The sequence below is a fragment of the Bos mutus genome, chromosome 22, assembly GCF_027580195.1.
Source record: "Bos mutus isolate GX-2022 chromosome 22, NWIPB_WYAK_1.1, whole genome shotgun sequence".
Classification (NCBI taxonomy): Eukaryota; Metazoa; Chordata; class Mammalia; order Artiodactyla; family Bovidae; genus Bos; species Bos mutus.
Window position 1 is genome coordinate 19734609 of NC_091638.1, and position 16883 is coordinate 19751491.

Here is a 16883-nt window from a genome sequence, read left to right on the forward strand (position 1 = left end):
CATTAAGGATTAAGTTCCCGGGCACATTTTCCCTCTGACATTTCCCCCACAACTGAGCCATCAGCTATCTCTTCCCTATAGAAAGGTAGATAAGAGAAAAGAAAGGTAAGTGAGAAGTAAATGGGCCAGCACAGTACTGGACTCATAATAAGTATTCAATAAATGATAGCAAGTATTTGTCTCCTTATCATCATCACATTAGTTTATATGTATTACAAACTGATTTTTGGACTCAACTGATTACTGGACTCAACTCTTATTTGCATTTCTCATTAGATCCTCAGAGCCACCTCAGGGGAAACCACACTTTACCTCATTTCACAGATTGGGAGATTGCAGCCTACAAAGTTTAAGTATTTTAAATTGAAATCATGTAGTCAAGAAATGGGGAGAAGGAAATGGCAACCCACTCCAGTATTCTTGCCTAGAGAATCCTGTGGACAGAAGAGTCTTGGTGGGCTGCTGTCCATAGAATTGCAGAGTCAGACACAACTGAAGTGACTTAGTATGCATGCGTGCATTGGAGAAGGAAATGGCAACCCACTCCAGTATTCTTGCCTGGAGAATCCCAGGGACAGAGGAGCCTGGTGGGTTGCCGTCTATGGGGTTACACAGAGTTGGACATGACTGAAGTGACTTAGCAGCAGCAGCAGTCAAGAAATGAACCTGTATGTGTCACAATTGCTTGCCCATGCTTTGATATGATAACACAACCCATTGTTTACCCAGCTTCACCAAGATATTACAATTTTTTTTTACTCTTATTCTTCTCTCTTTATTGTACTGCCGGTGTCACCAACCCAGTCAAATTTACTTTTAATTTTTCAGTCTTAACAAAGGGAGTAGAAGGTGGGAATTGAGGTTAAAGGAGGAAGGTTTAATGCTATTCAAGGACTAACCTCATCTTAACTTCCAACTGTCATCTACCCATTATCTAGAGCATCTGATACTTCTTCCATTTACTTGACTTTTTGTGTCTTTTTGCCCTTTGCAATGAATTTCTCCATTTTCCTTGGCTCTTCACTAGTGCTTACTTCATATTCTCCATGGAAATTCAAATCTACCTTTGAAGCCCAACTCAAATACCAGTTTTGCCCTCAAGTTTCCTGGATCTGCCAAGTCAGAACTAACCACTTGTTCCTCCATGCTCCTGTAATGGCAATGAGGTTAGAATGGCCAGTGATTTTACAGTTCATTAACCACATGTGGGGAATATAGCCTATTTGCTCCTCCAGATCCTTTCTCCATCCAACTCCATGCTCTGGATGGCATGCATGACCTGTCTTATTATGTGTCCTTGTTCTGGCTTCTGTTGGGGCTCACCAATGAACAGTTCCAATAAGAGACTCTAGGGAATGAAGGAGGGGAGTGAAGTCAGGGTATGAATTCTTGCCACATTGCTGGGAGTTGGCTGCACCCCATTAACTAACATACAGAGCTTCTCTGTGAGGCATCACAGCACCTTTGGGGAGGCAAGACTTCCTTTCTCTTTCCCCTCCTTTAAAATAGCCACAGTTTTACTGAATCCAGGGCGCTACACTATGTCTTGATTCTTTACATTCAGCTCAATTTATTCTTACTGATGTACCTCTTATTTCCTGCTGAGAGTCTGATGAACTTCATAATATGCACTTCTAAATTGTTAATTTTGCAAACCATGTTATTACATTTATTAGAAGAATGTCTTCAAGGTTGTGTCAGTAAGCTCTCATTGATGTTAATGGCAACAGCTAGAATTTATGGAACACGTGGTATGTTTTGGTCACTCCTTTGAGTGTACTGTGTGCATTATGCTACTTAATTAAATTGCTATTAGCTAAGCAAGCAGCACAGATCATAAAAAGTTACCAGAAGTAACTTGCTCATGGTCACTCCACTGTCTTAGTGGAGTTTAGGACTCAGATCTGTCCAAAGTCTACACCTTAAGTTCTAGGTCTGAGCAGTGGTTCTGAAACTTGAGCATGCATGAGCATCACTGGGAGAGCTGGCTGAAACAGCTACTGGGCCGCACTCCAGAAGCTCCAACTCTGTAGGTCTGGAGCAGGGCACAAGACTTTTCATTTCTAACAAATTCTTAAATGCTGCTGATATGCTGGACACACATCTTTCTCTTTGTAGGGAGGTAAGAAATTCAGCCTTAAAAAGTCAATCATGGGACTAAGTATTTAAGAAAGAAGAGTTGTTCTCCAGGAAGACAGGAGGAAGTGGACATTCTAAGTATAGGAAATGCCCTTTCATGAACCTTGCAAAGGGAACTGAAAAATAACAGTAAGATTCGGTTATCCAATGCATACAGAATATATATGGGATAGTATGCGTGCTCAGTGGGGTCTGAATCTTTGAGATCCCATGGACCATAGACTGCCAGGCTCCTCTGTTCATGGAATTTCTCAGGGAAGAATACTGGAGTGGTTTCCTATTTCCTCCTCCAGGGTATCTTGCCAATTCAGGGATCGAAACCTCGTCTCCTGCATCTCCTGCATTGGCAGGCAGATTCTTTGCCATTGAGCCACTTGGGATGAACTCTAAAATGGGAAGCCAACATTTGCTCACCACAGACACACCTTATTCAGTACACGTGCTTATTGGGCATCTTCTAAAAGCTAGACACTAAGCATCAGAGCTACACTGATACAGGTGTCGATAAAGAGCCTGGTCTCATGCTTCAGATAGTGTACATCAGCTACACAGACTGAATTACGGATAATATATCGGTTTTACACCGTCTCAGGAGAAAAATATATTCACAAAAGTGAGCCAGAGGTCAAACGGCAAAAGACCTAACCTCAAACTCAGTGTTAATTTCATTAAATGTTAGGTTAAAAATATTTCACATGCCCAGATAGCCTCTGCTTAAAATATATAACATTCCTCCAAATGTATTATATGAGCCAGCTTATAAACCTGTGACTTTTTCTAGAAGAAATGTTGCTGTCTTTCCCAAGAAGGTAGAAGTAGGGGTCAGGGGTGGAAGTCATTTCATCAAAGGCAAAATCTCGTTCCTATTGCTCAGCTCCAATTCACAGCCTTCTGAATGGTTTCCAAACTAAGTAATTTAGCAAAGTGATGATGAAAAAATGGCCCATTAATCTTATGCTGAGTGTTATAATTTAACTCTGGGTTTAGCATAAGAAAAAATATTATTTGCATTGATTAGAAATATGCTTTATGGCTGCATACATTATATACTCAGAACATTTTAAAAGTATTGGCTGGGCTGACATGATGAACTGCACAGGAGTATTTCTAGATGGCATCTCAATGTCATCTGTTACTCACATCATATAGGTCTAGGAATAAATATGCATTTTACTTAGTGTGAGATCTTGTTCCACACACCAAAATATTTTTGTTTTTATTCAGTGTTTATAACCACAAAATTATCAGCTAAGCATCATTTAGAAAGGTCAATGAAAGTAAATTAATGTATTAACTATCCAAATATTATGCCATTCCTTCACTTAACTGAACCTATTATAATGATCTGGCTACCCTATGAGAATTTATTCATTAATTCACTCAAATGTTCTGAGTTTGTTTTGAAGGACTTAAATGATGGCCTGTTTTGTAGGATCCAACATAAAGGGTGCAAATTTATCTCCTACAAGCTGTGTGACCTTGCCTGAGTAATTTAGTAGCTCTGAGCCTCACTATACTGATCTGTAACACGGAAACAATAACAGACCCCATGTTGTAGAGCTGAAGGGAGACAAAAGTAATATGGTAATGTACTTTGGCACAAGAGAACAGTTAAACTGATGATCGTTATTTGTGATTATGATGGCTAAGATTATTGAAAACCTGTTGTGTGTGAGGTACTGTTCCAGGACTAGAATTTTAAGACTGTTCTCCACTTTTATCCCAGTTTTACCTCTATCCTGCCATGCACTGGAAAAACATACTCTAATTTCTAGGAAAACGGACCACTCCAGTGACATTTTTGTTGTACCAAGTTTATAAAGTACACAAAAGTTACAGGGTATCTTTTGGACTTCTAGTTATAGGGAGTCTTTTGCACCTCTAGTTACCTTTCACTAGAATGACTCTAGTAGATATTAATATCTGATAGATATCTGAAACAAGGTCAGGTCAGTGATGTTGGTACCCTCTCTGGCTCATGAGCCTAGAGTGGAAACACAAGAAGAGAGGTCTTCCTTCTCCACTCCTGTTAATAAGAACCATCTAGAATAATGACAGTCTTAAACAGATTACTATGTTGGTGCATGTTACAGAATCAAAGCAGTGTACAAAGCAAAGAACACTGGCCTCTGTTATACTTATGAGAATATATTCACAAATGGTAAGCACAAATATGAATAGACATACTATACAAATCATTTAAAAATACATGTATATTTGATAATTTTTCATATAAATGTACACAACTGCATACTTAATAGTGAGAATAAGTGAACTACGTTTGTTTCTGAAAACTTGCTAAGAAGGATGGCTATAAAAAACTACTATTTGAACCTAAAACAATGTATTTTGTTCATTGGTCCCCCCTCCTGAGCAGTTTTAAGACAGAAAAATAAATAGATGTATATATTTCTTCTCTGCCATAATATGATATCACTTAAATGTTATTAGCTAGAAATGAAATTTGCTTTCTAAATTTTTTCCCTCCTGTGACTTTGATAGCATCCTCATCTTTGGAGATTCAGATCAAATGTCATATTAATGTCCTAGGCTGCTTACTATGTGAATTTACTGTACATTGTAATGTCAATAGCAAAAGGAAAGGCAAAAAAGCAGAGGGAAATGAAACAGGTGTTCTCAATGCCTCTCTTTATAATGACATTTCTCAGAATTCAGTGGGAAGTTATATCTATAAGTGGAAAGATTTTCATGGTGAAATTTTCATAAAGAATTTTTTTCATTATAGAGGAAAAAAATGTGTTTGATCTTACCATAACTGAAAAGAAGTTGTAGTAGAAGTTTCTGCTTCTTAGATTTGCCCTAAGACTACTATTTACCTAATGGAAGTTGCATGGAAGGGGGAAAAAATGCACAATTTAAAGGAAAAGCTAAAAGAGTAATATTAAGATAGCTTCTCATTCCACCAATGAAAAGAAACACACAGATTTTCCATTTTACACCTTACCTTCTGCCTTATTTTCTTGATTCTGAAAGGAATATGTAGGGTCTGATGAGTTTGTCAATAGTCTATAATTACTAGTGTTCTTAAAATAGAGTATAAGTAATAGGTCACACGCAAAAATTCTGTGTGAATATACTGCTATACCACAGAAATCACAAATAAGTGAATGTTAGGAAATACCAAGAGGGATTAACAACACAAAGGATATATAAAAATGATGACAAGTGTTTCATATTCGTGTGTCTTTTCTCTACCTCACTCTCACTGCATTCCTAAATAATTAAGGGAATATACTCACAAATGGTAAGCATGTTTGGATGTTTAACTTGTATTCGTGGGAAACAGCAAAGAAAACTGAATCCATCAGATCAAATACTATACAAGAGATGAATGAGATTAGAGAAGAGATTGGAATGTGTGTTAGTTACTCAATAGCTAAACTATCACAGGTAGGACAGCACAGTGCAGTTGTGAAAATATACTTTTAAACAACTTCTCTTAAGTTACAGTGGTATCTATAAGGACAATCACACTCAACTACTCTGCACTTAACTCCAGAGCTTCTGAATTAGAAGTGGTCAGAAGTAGACACATGTTTCTACTTTGGTAACATTTACATGGCTCTGCAGCTTCCCAGGTGATCCAGAGGTAAAGCGTCTGCCTGTCAAGCAGGACACACGGGTTCTACCCCTGGGTCAGGAAGATCCCCTGGAAAAGGAAATGGCAACCCACTCCAGTATACTTGCCTGGGAAATCCCAAGGACAGAGAAGCCTGGCGGGCTACAGGCCATGGGATCACAAGAGTTGGACATGCCTTAGTGACTGAGCACACATGTAAATGGCTCTGCATCAGGCAATACAACTTCCAAGATCACAGTCTGGGGATTTCAGGAAGAGGTCTTTTTTTTCTACCACCAAACTGTGGATAAATTTCTTTTTTTTTTTTTTTAAACCTGAAGATACTGGAATAGTATTGCCTACTTCATGAGGTTACCATGGGGATAAAACATCATTAGGATAATGGGCCTTTTGCTCAGAAGACACTACTGATGTTGCCACCACCACCACCATCATCATGACTGATGAGGAACATACGGCCACACGGAAGTTCAGCATGGCCTGGGCCATACACAACTTTCCTAAGGACTCATATTCTACATCGGGTCATAACACCATCAAATAACAGGAAATATATGTCCTTATGCCTTTTATTCTGTAGCTAATTTTGGCATCTTTCACCTCTACCCACTTAAATCTTTGTTTAGCATATTCTTGTCACCCAAAAGAAAAGCTGCTTTCCAAAGAGAGGAACAACGTGTCAATATCAAAGACAATGAGTGAAGTCTTTCACATCCTGGACTGTCCACTGTACAGCTCTGCAGGCCTCTGGGCTCGAAGGCCCTGGTCTACTTTACTTATCTACAATAAGTGAAGGGATGTGGTCCTTAGCATGTGGTCTGTGAAACAGAGGCAGCTGCAGGTAAAATTATAACAGAAGCAGAACTGGCTTCAATTCTTCCTTCTTAGGTTTTCTGCTGCTTCTTCAGATGTACAAAGAACGTTTCTGCCCTCTGTCCCTGCCAAGGCGATGTTATATATCTGCCCTGATAAGTAGGTCACCACTGTATATCAGGAAGGGTCTTATTAGTAAACATCAGGAATCAGATATGACTAACTAGATCAGAAAAGGAAACTTTTGGAAGTTCACTGGTTAAGTCTTAGTAACTAGAAGCAGACTAAATAACAGGAAGCCAAGGCTGGGCTACTGCAATTATAGGATCAGGCCAGAGTGATGTCATAACTTCCAACTGGTTTTGCTTACCCAAGAGGAACATGATACAAAAGGCTGACCCAGCACTGCTGTCCTTGATTCTTCATACCACATATTTCTAATTCAAAATCCAGGACAGGGATACAACTGGTCAACCTGAGGTCATCTGACTATTTTCCATCTTTAAGTGAGTCTGAGCTTGAGAATAAACAGTGGATCTGACATTTTTGGCTTGTATAACAGGAAGAAAGCTCTGTTTCTCACCAAGAGTCACAAAGTGGAAAAATACCCCAAATAAAGAAAGGAATTTTAGATCAGATGCTTGGAAAGTTAGAAACAACAACCACAGACAAATGCAGATGTGGCATTAAAGACAGGGAATTGTTAAGAACCTGTATTTAGACCTGAGTTCATGTCTTGAGAAAACTACTGAATCTTGCTGAACTTCAATTTTCTCTAGAGGAAAAAATGTGGAAGATGATATCCACATGTAACCTGTGTTACAAAGTAAAGAGTACAGTCCATGAAAAATACCTGGCACATCCTAAGCATTTTCTAAAGCTATTAATAGTATTGCTATTACTGTTACTTATTACATAATTTATTATAAAATTGACAGTAAGAGTATTAATGAATGTTAATGTCATGCTAAGTGTAACACTTATGATCTCAACCAATTATTTGCTGATTCAACACGCATTCCATGTGCCAGAAAATAACCTGGAAGTCTATTTTTTTAAACGGGAAAAAATATCTGAGACATAGAAAGTATAAACAATGTGCTAAAAGTCACTCAGTTATGAGGTAATGGAATATTATTAAGCCTTAAAAAATGAAGGACTTCCTGTCATTTGTGACAGTATAGATGAAACTGGAGGGCTTTGGGCTCCAAAATCACTGCAGATGGTGACTGCAGCCATGAAGTTAAAAGATGCTTACTCCTTGGAAGGAAAGTTATGATCAACTTAGACAGCATATTAAAAAGCAGAGACATTACTTTGCCAACAAAGTTCTGTCTAGTCAAGGCTACGATTTTTCTAGTAGTCATGTATGGATGTGAGAGTTGGACTGTAAAGAAAGATGAGCATGGAAGAATCAATGCTTTTGAACTGTGGTGTTGGAAAAGACTTGAGAGTCCCTTGGACTGCAAGGAGATCCAACCAGTCCATCCTAAAGGAAATCAGTCCTGAATATTCATTGGAAGGACTGATGCTGAAGGTGAAACTCCAATACTTTGGCCACCTGATGCGAAGAACTGACTTATTTGAAAAGTCCCTGATGCTGGGAAAGATTGAAGGCAGGAGGAGAAGAGGATGACAGAGGATGAGATGGTTGGATGGCATCACCGACTCAATGGACATGAGTTTCGGTAGGCTCTGGGAGTTGGTGATGGACAAGGAGGCCTGGCGTGCTGTGGTCCATGGGGTCGCAAAGAGTCGGACACGACTGAGCACCTGAACTGAGATGAAACTGGAGGCCATTATGCTAATGAAATAAGCCAGGCAAAGATAAATCCTGAATGATAATTATATGTGGAATCTAAAAGGAAAAGAGTAAACCTCACAGAAAGAGAGAGTAGAAAAGTGGTTGCCAGGGGCTGAAGGTAGGGAAAATAGGGAGAGATTGGTAAAAGGATAGCAACTTTCAGCTGTAGGATGAATACAGTCTGAGGATCTACTGTATAATGTAGTGACTGCAGTCAGTACTACTGCATTGTATAAGTGAAATTTGCTTAGAAAGTAGAAACTCAGTTCTCATTAAAAAAAAAAAAAATGAGGTACCAAATGTATTAACTAACATGATGCAAAGGATCCTTTTGCACTGCATATATCAAATCATCATAATAAATACTTTGAATCTCTTACAATTTTGTCAATTATACCACAATAAAACATAAAAAAAAGAGGTAATAAAGGTGAAATACTAACCCAGAATTATCTAGCTCAAAACGCTATACTCTTAATCACTACAATATTGTATCCCTCAATATGTTGTAACTACAAGATGCTTAACCCAAGCAAAACAAATAAATGGTATTTATTCTAACTCCAGCCCTTACTAGATACTAATTATGCAATATACTTTACTTCTAACTACAATGGTATAAGGTGTAAATTCTTGCTAAAGAACATAAAAGTTCCTGTGGGCATCTGTAGGATACACACAGCAGGAAATGAAATCTCTTACCTCCCAACCCAGAGTTGAATTCTCCTTTGCTTTTGAGTTGGTTATCCTTTATTTCCTCAATAATGCAGGAATAACACCTTTTCCACACTTGCACTGGGCATGGAAACCTATATTTCCCTGGGTCTACTGAACCTCCACCTAGCTTCTCATCACCCTGGAATCACCATGCCAAAGATCATTTATTCCATTAATATAAATGATATAGAGATAGACGTAAGGGATATATGGAGAATATTGGAGGAGTCCAGACAACTTTCTGAGTTGCCTAAGGCCTCCACTCTCAGAATAAATTTTAGATTTCCAAAAATAAAGAGCAATGTTTGGAAATAAAATTAAAAATGAAGCTAACAACATCTTCAATTAACCAAGTAGTTATTATGGGCCAGACTATCTACTAGGCACATGATGAACATTGGTGATCAACTTTCTGCAGTCCTTCAAAGCATGTAATATTATTTCTATTTCATATAAAGGTTACTGACTTGCCCAAGATCACTTAGGTAGTCTACAAGAAAATGAGACCAAGTTTCAATGGTCAAAATGGTAAGGGACATTATAATTAGAAGATTATGGCTAATCAAATAAAAATATTCAAAACTGTCCTAACATAATGTTAGGATTTCTTTAGAGTAACTTGGATGCTCTATGAATACAATAATTGTAGACCTTATAATCTCTTTAACTGTTAATAATACAAATCTACTTTACTATTCTTGGTGACAAGGAGCTAACCACTCATGATGCAGCTTCTTCAGTTTTTTAACAGCTCCAGGGGTGAAATGCAGGAACACCTTACAGCCTTCAGTGTCATCTAGTTCCAACTGGGGGTATAAAGCAGCACAAGTAGCCACTGTTCTTGACAAATGGATACAATTTCAGTTTTTCAAAATACGAGTGTCAGATTCATTCATTGTACCAGATAGATCTGTCAAGTGGCTTTGCCCACTTACTAATGGATGGCACAGTGCAGACACATGCTGGGTCATTGAAAGGACTCATTGTCACCTCATTGATACTGTCATTAGGATCATTGGTATTGGCATTTTGTCTCACCATGACTTTGAGGATTATGTGGGGATATCCAAGTCTCCAGAGCACAGATCGATCACCTCTGTTCATTCCCAGAGGGGACCAAGGATGAATTCCTGGACTTCTGAGTCTACTCATCCTCCCTGGAAACACATACTAGACAGGCTTACTGGGTCAAGTAGGAGCCCCAGAGTTTAAATTTCTAGTTGTTTTTGAGGAAACAGAGGCTGTGCCTCACTCCCATAAACCCTCACTTCTTGCTGTCAGCCTATCCTGGCCTTTTCTTGCTGATATTAGTATTTCATGCTAAAAATTAATTTTGTTTATCTGACGGTGGTCACACAACCTCAAATGCCATTTTTTTTACAAATAAGGCCACCACCAGAGGAGTGTAATTTAGGGCCTTTTCTTCTGCCGACCCCACCTACCCTATAAAATCTTCCATTTCTGCGCCGTGGAGACTATCGTCCCTTTCCAAGGGGATAGATTCTTTCCAACCACAAGGTGAAGTAAGGACTGACATTTCCATCTTGCCCAGAAGGAAATACATTGATTACGAAATGCAAGAGAATGACTGATTCTGCACATTTGTTGTTTTCATTAAAGGGTTTTTGAACAGACTCAAAAATGTTAAAGTTCAACACACACAAAATAAAAGTTAGTAAGTTAAAGGAAAAAAACTGCATTTATAACAAACAAAATCAACACACTGATATGTAAAAGATTGTTATAAATCAATGATGAAAAATGGATAAAAGTCTTGCTGCTGCTGCTAAGTCGCTTCAGTCGTGTCCAACTCTGTGCGACCCCATAGATGGCAGCCCACCAGGCTCCCCCTGTCCCTGGGATTCTCCAGGCAAGAACACCAGAGTGGGTTGCCATTTCCTTCTCCAAAGCATGAAAGTGAAAAGTAAAAGTGAAGTCGCTCAGTCGTGTCCGACTCTTAGCGACCCCATGGACTGCAGCCTACCAGGCTCCTCCGTCCATGGGATTTTCCAGGCAAGAGTACTGGAGTGGGGTGCCATTGCCTTCTCCAATAAAAGTCTTAACAGCCAATAAAGATATAAAAGTATGTTCAATCTTGCTATTATCAAAGAAATATAATAAAATATTTCAGGTGTCATATTTTACTCACTAGAATGACAATTTTTTTTAATTGATAATAATATTGATATTGGTATCAGTATTGATACTGCTGGTACTAATGAGTATAAGAAATCTTACCAGATGTTAAATTGCTAGTGGAAACAAAAGGCAAGGTAACCATTCTGGAAGGCAATACTGTGGTATGCACCAGAACTGACAAGCAGCCATTCTAGTTCTAGAAGTCCATTCTAAGGGAATAAATAAACAAACGCTCAAAGACAAATGAACAAAGATGCTTCTCTCATTATTTAGCAAAGCAAAACATGAATAATCTAAATTTTGAGAAGTAAGGACTGGTAGAATAAATGATAGAATGCTGCTTAACCATTAAAAATATGATGCAGATTTCTATTAGGTGATATGAAATCATGAGTATAATATATTATTAAATAAAAATATGTTATTTAGAGACAATTTGTAGTTTGACATAATAATTAAAGATAGTTTATGCTTGAATTGTATTTATATGCACACTTGTTATAAGAAATCTGAAAAGATAACCTCAAAAATGTTACAGAGATGATTTATCAGAAATGGGATTGAGTTTACTTTTCTTTTCTTTAAATCTTTCAATTTGGGGGTTTATGCAATGAATTTATATTATTTTTACAATTAAAAATATTTAAATTTACACCAAGAGGATTTAAATTCCTCAATATTCCATTTATGTTGCACCTTGGCTCTGGGTATTTGTGTAAAATATATATATATATATATATATATATTTTTTTCTTTGTATCAATCTAAATTACTTTTCATAAATTAACCACTTTAGGTTGGCAAAAGTTTCACATAGTAAAATTGTCAGGGTTTGAGTATTCTATTATTAAAAGCATTGGAAACTTAGAAATGATTTCTTTCATAATTTTCATGTGATACTGAAAGGTGAGGATGAACTAGCAGGATGAAAGGAAATACTAGTAGTCATCGTGAACCAGGAAAGAGAGGCAGTTTGTATAACTTTACAAGGCAGAAGCCTCAAGTGTCAGCTCATACTAATGCAGCTATGTGCTGCTGAGTCACTTTAGTTGTGTCCAACTCTGTGCGACCCCAAAAAAGGCAGCCCACCAGGCTCCCCCATCCCTGGGATTCTCCAGGCAAGAACACTGGAGTGGGTTGCCATTTCCTTCTCCAATGCATGAAAGTGAAAAGTGAAAGTGAAGTCGCTCAGTCGTGTCTGACCCTCAGCGACCCCATGGACTGCGGCCTACCAGGCTCCTCTGTCCATGTGATTTTCCAGGCAAGAGTACTGGAGTGGGGTGCCATTGCCTTGTACATGTACACATGTATACATATATGTTTGCATGTATTACATGTATATACACCACACACATACTTAATCCAGTCTCAGACCAATCCCTCATTGTGGTAGAAACAACCAGCTGTTGACTACATCTTAGCCAGCTCCTCTAGATTGGTGAGGCATCACTAGGACCAAGCCAGGAATGATATTCTCCATGTTCACTTGCATCTGGGTATAGTTTTGTTCTAAAGAATGTGACCAGAGGTGACATGCAGAGTTTATATCTGAAGGGCAATGAGTTGATAAGTGTAGCTTGCAACTTCCCGTCTCCTTTCCCTTTAAGGACAAATGTAGAGCTACATGATGAAGGTGGTGAGTCCCTGAAAACACTGAGCAGAAAACTGACCCTCAGACCGCCAAAGTCCATATTGAACTTCTGAATGAGTAAGAAATGAACTTTTGATGTGTTGCTCCACTGAGGTCTAAAGTTTATTACTTAGTTTAACTAATGCATTTTTTCTTTAAACCTCATTTGCCTGTAAAATACCTGTAAAATAAAATAAGTTTCTTCCAGTGCTTATTCTCTTTCTTGGTTGTGTAATTCTCAGAAAGATTGGATGTATTTTACCTTTTTAGTTAGTAATTTTTTTTTTTCCCACAAAGACTGGTTCTTCAAGATATGGAGAAGTCATAGCAGGCCAGTTGCTTTAGTTTCAGATGGCTGAGGTCACATAAGAGATGAGAAGAAGGGTGAGGACCCAGAGAACACTTCTGACCAAAGAGAGAGTGAGAGAAGACGTGCTGAAGAATGTTTAGTAATAACGAATTCAGATGGGAGAAATGGATGGCACTGGAAAGGAAATTTTGTGAAAACATATAGCAAAGACGTGAAATGCCTTTTTGTCCCTAAATGGATTTTATTTCAAAGAGATGCATATCGCTTGTACGTGTACCATAAAACTTCTCTGTCCACTTCTAGAATTTTCTAAATCCCGACAGGATATCTGCAGAAAGAGGCTGTTAATCCAAGATAATCAACTCCGAGTTACTAAATTAAGATAGAAATGTCCTTTACCTTGAACAGTTTTCAAAGAGATTTTAGAAGAAAGGAGCTCTCCAGGGGGTTGTGTAATTATATAACTGTACCCTTTCTAAGAGGCTATTTACAGATAAGTAATGTTTCCTCTCCATTCTTTAAAGTAAAATATATGAAAAAATAGTTTGGGGATAATATTTGTTTGAGGGAGGAAATCTGTGCAGACACTGCTAATCAATGCCACTCTTCTCTTATTCCTCAGTATCAGAGTCCTGGTTTAGGAGACCGCATTACCCTTAAGGCTACGGTGGCGATTTAAAGCCCTAGCTGATATATCTCTAAGAGGAAATCTGCTGATCATTTGTGGCAAGTAATTTGCTCCCTGATTTAGACACTTCCTTTTTTTTTTAACATTACTTAATTTCTTTTTCACTTTTCTTTCTTCCTGCTCAGATGGTTGGAACACTCTTAGAGATTCTGGAGTCCCTTTGAAACTATGTGGACCACAGGGACATGCTAGAGATGTGGGAGCTGGAATATCCAAGCAACTCAGTCCCCCACTGACATTCCTCAGCAGCTGGACAAACACTATAGGGACTGTATTCAAACTCCCAGCTACACGTAGAAAGTGAGACAAGTCATTCATCCACTTTTTGTTAGTTACAAACTGTTAGGGAATTCTAACCTTGGGTTTCTAGAACCCTTCTCAGTACCCCACAGTCATACTCCTGTTCCGGACTCCTGATAAGTAGACTTGCTTAGAGTAGATGTGTGGGGAGGGCTCATTCTTCTGGAAGTCCTGATACTTCCTCCCCCCACTGCTGCCACACACACACACACAAATAATAGTATTTATGTCCACTCGTCCTTCTATCTACACTCAGAGACCAGTGTCCCAGGAAGCCTTCAGTGACAACATTTTACCCCTCTCTACATGCAGAACAGTTAAGGGTGTGGGCTCTGGAATCTGACTTCCTAGACTTGAATTCTTAACCTGTTACTTACCAGTTTAGGACTCAGGCAAAATAATTGCCTCCTCTGGATTCTCTAATAAACAGGAACACTAAGTAGCACCTATGTGCTTTAGTGAAAGGATTAAATGAGCAAATGTAGGTAAAATTCTGATAACTTTTCTTGGGTCTACCAATTCTAGCTACTGATTTTACCTTTGGCTAATTTGAAGCAAAGCCCCTCTGCTCTCCTATGGTTCTCTGTGCCTGTCTCATTCACAACACATACCATCCCATACTGCAGAGTTTTGAAAGGTGGTTCTCAATATGTGCCCCCTGGGCCAATAATATCAGCCCCATCCAGAAACTGGTTAGAACTCTGGCACTGGACCTCAGCAATCTGTGTCATGATAACACTCTCAGGTGAATTCGATACACACTGAAGGTTGATGACAACTGAGAACATCTGTCTGAGACTCTCCCAAATGCATTTACCAAAAGGAGAGTTATGGGACTTTACACCTGATCAGTTGGAGAAGGGATCTTGTAATCTCCCTGGTTAACATGCCTGTTATGACTCTTCAGCACGTTAATGTTTGAGAATTGCTGCCATTTTGAACGTGTGATTCACTTGTTTTCCTCCCTGCCCCTGGTGACTTTGCTTCCTTGCAAGAAAGGTTTGTGAATGCTTTTTGCTGTTATCTGCATTATTGTTTTTATTATGCTAATTCTAGAATCTCTAGTGTATAGAGCAATTTCAGGCACAGAGTAGTGGCTCATTAAATAGACATCCCAAAAGTCTTAGTAGAACTTAAACATGAATTCCTTCAGGGAGAGGGAAAATTGTCATTATATGCAGATAATATGGTACAATATACAGAAAACCCTAAAGACACCACACAAAAAGTACAAGAACTGATGACTGATTTCAGCAAGGTAAAAGGATACAAGATTAACATACAGAAATAGGTTGCATTTCTTTGCACCAACAATGAAATATCAGAAAAAGGATGTAATGTAAAGAAATGATACCTTTTAAAATCACAACCCCAGAAATAAAATACCAATGAGGTGAACGATTTATATGCTGAAAACTACAAAACATTAATAAAGGAAATTGAAAATGATTCAAAGAAACGGAAAGACATCCCATGCTCTTGGATTGGAAGAATTAATATTGTTAAAATGGCCATACTACCCAAAGTAATCTAGAGATTTAGTGTAATCCCTATCAAATCACCCATGACATTTTCACAGAACTAGAATAAATAATCCTAAGAGTAATATGGAATCATAAAAGGCCTATAATTGCCAAAGTAATCCTGAAGAAAAAGAACAAGGCAGAAGGCATCACCAGCCCAGACTTCAGACAATACTACAAAGCTACACTAATCAAAACAGTGTAGCATTAGCACAAAAATAGACATAAATAAACCAGAAATGAACTCACATACCCACAGCCAATTAACCTTCAACAAAGGAGGTAAGAATATACAATGGGAAAAAGATGGTCTCTTCAGCAAGTGGTGTTGAAAAAGTTGTAAATCAATGAAGTTAGAATACACACTTTCACCATGAATGAAAATAAACTCGAAATGGCTTAAAGACTTAAACATAAGACATGAAATCATAAAACTCATTGAAGAGAACATAGGCAAAACAATCTCTGACATAAATTGTACCAATGTTTTCTTGGGTCAGTGTCCCAGGGCAATAGAAATAAAAACAAACAAACAAAAAAAGGGACATAAATGAAGCTTACAGGTTTTTGCACAGCAAAGAAAACTGCAAACAAAACTAAAAGACAACCTACACAATGGGAGAAAATATTTGCAAACAATGCAACTGATAAGGCTTAATTTTCAAAATACACAAATAGCTTATACATCTTGACAACATAAAAACAAAACCCAATCAAAAAATGAGCAGAAGACCTAAATAGACATTTCTTCTCTAAAGAGGAATACAGATGAAAACACGCTCAGCATCACTAATTATCAGGGAAATGCAAATCGAAACTACAGTGAGGTACCACCTTACAGCAGTCAGAATGGCCATCATTAAAAAGTCCACAAATAACAAATGCTGGAGAGGGTGTGGAGAAACGGAAACCCTCCTACACTGTTGGTAGAATGGTAAGTTGGTGCAACCACTGTGGAAAACAGTATGGAGATTCCTCATAAAACTAAAAATAGAGTTGCCATGTGACTCAGGAATCTCACCCCTGAGCATGTACCCAGAAAAAAGTCTATCTGAAAAGATAACCTGCACCCATGCTCATAGCAGCACTCTTCACAATAGCCAAGATATGGAAGCAACCTAAATGTCTACTGACAGATGAATGCAGAAAGAAGATGTGGTACATATATGCAACGGAATACTACTCAGCCATAAAAAAGAATGCAGTGATCCCACTTGTA